Genomic DNA, 2,065 nt, shown 5'->3' with positions numbered 1-2,065 from the left:
TTGGCTCTCATTTTTTCCCCTTGTCCCCACCCTCCCTTCACCCCCTCCTCCCCTCCGCACCTTCACACATTTTAATTCCATTTTTACATTTTCTCATGTTTTTTTCCTTTCCCTTATTCCCCTTTCCCTATCCTTCTCACTGTCCCTACACCTTTGGTCCTTTTCTTCCTGTTTCATGTTGCTAATTGTCCCGTTAGGATCTTGAGTACTATTTTAATTTTTCACACTAGAGAAACTATTTGGTATTTGCATATGTGTGACTTATTTATTTCACTTAGGAGTATATCCTCAAAATGTACCCATTTACCTATGAATGAATCTACTTTCTCATTCTTTATGGCTGAGGAGTATTCCATTTAATAGACAAACCACATCTTCTTTATCCAGTTTCCAACTGAAGGGCAGATGGGCTGTTTCCAAGTTTTAGCTATTACAAACTGTGCTGCTACAAATATGGGTGTGCATATATCACTGTGGTATGATTCTTTCAGTTCTTTTGGGAAGATACCCAACAGAGGGATGGCTGGGTCACATGGAACCTCTAATCCTAGTTCTTTGAGGTATCTCCATATTGACTTCCATAGTGGTTGCACCAGTCTGCACTCCCACCAACAATGGAGAAGGGTTCCTTTCTCCCCACAACCGCGCCAGCATTTGTTATTGGTTGATTTCTTGATAGCAGCCATTTGTGGGGTGAGGTGAAATCTCAATGTTGTTTTCATCTGCATCTCTTGAATAACCAGGGATATGGATAAAACCAACTCTTAATACGATAAAATTCCATCTTGGAGCTATACTGTAAGTTTAACAAATTTAGCTATTAAAAATATATTTTAACTCTTAAGTAAATTCCAAGAAATCTCAAGTAGCATCCATAAGTTCTTGGTTTTAAATCTAAAAGTTGCTAGCTGGGTGTGATGATGCATGCCTGTAATCCCAGCCCCCAGGAAGCTGAGGTAGGAGGATCACTGCAAATTCAAGACCAGCCCAAGCTACATAGTTAGTTCAAGACCAGCCTGAACTACATAGCAAGACCCTGGCTCAAAAAGCAAAAACAAACAAACAAACAAAATCTAGAAGTTGCTATGGTTATTTTCAGTTATGTGAGGGCAAAGGTAAAATTTGTTTGGACAACTTATCACATGATTATGGGGAATGACTTATTTTGTTGCTGAGAACCACCAGAACAATGTGTCAGATATTTTTAGGTCTTTTTGGCTGTATGATCCACAGCAAATACCCTCATGTACTTTAGAAAGTTACATGGATATAATTTCTTTGATATAATACCTCTAAAATTTATAGACTTTTTTCTAATTATCTTTTCTGTCCTCATCCTTATCCCATAGTGTTTTTGAAAGGTAGTTGATGTAATAAATGATATATTAAGGAGGGCCGGGGATTTCATTCAGTGGTTCCTCTACCTGCCTCGCAAGCACAAGGTCCCTAGTTCGATCTTTGGTACCCCCCCAAAAAAAGATTAAGGATACAGAGATAACAGCAGGATAAGACCACACTAGGAAGTGACAGAAAAGTGCAGATATATTAGGAAGAAGCTGAAGAAAATTCCAGTTTGTACAGTAAAGATTATCAGTATTTTTCTAATATAAGTAGGACTTTAGGTCAGAGAAATAAACATTTAGACTCAATTGTTGTTTTTAGCAGATTATTTTAATACAGTGGTGGCAAACCTTTGGCACGCGTGTGTTTTTCATTTAAGACAAATGATATTAATATATGAGTTGTTTTTTTTTAAACTAAAACCTCAGTATTCAGGTTGAATCACAGTGTTGGCTCTTTGTGATAAATACGTGGGTTTTGGGTTGCATTGTGGGTGCTCAACTCTGAAAGGTTCGCCATCACTAGTTAGTATATAGAGGAGTGAGTTCTGATTTTTCTGTGAAATTCTGATAACCCTTTGCATCTGAGAATAATGTTTAATGATGTTGAGTCAGAAATCAGAATTTTAGGGGCCGGGGATTTAGCTCAGTGGTTCGGTGGCCTGCCTTGCAAGTGCAAGGACCCAAGTTCAATCCCCATACCAAAAAAAAAAAAAAAAAAGAAA

At 37.9% G+C, this 2,065-nt stretch overlaps 1 protein-coding gene across 1 annotated transcript in view; it reads left to right on the top strand.

The window, feature by feature from the left end:
• Akap9 (A-kinase anchoring protein 9) overlaps positions 1–2,065 on the top strand; it is a 158,155-nt gene that overhangs the window by 52,768 nt on the left and 103,322 nt on the right. The window lies entirely within an intron of this gene.

Source organism: Fukomys damarensis, unplaced genomic scaffold (assembly GCF_012274545.1).
Source record: "Fukomys damarensis isolate Sample0158 unplaced genomic scaffold, DMR_v1.0_HiC HiC_scaffold_4, whole genome shotgun sequence".
Classification (NCBI taxonomy): Eukaryota; Metazoa; Chordata; class Mammalia; order Rodentia; family Bathyergidae; genus Fukomys; species Fukomys damarensis.
This window is presented reverse-complemented; position numbering and strand designations above follow the sequence as displayed.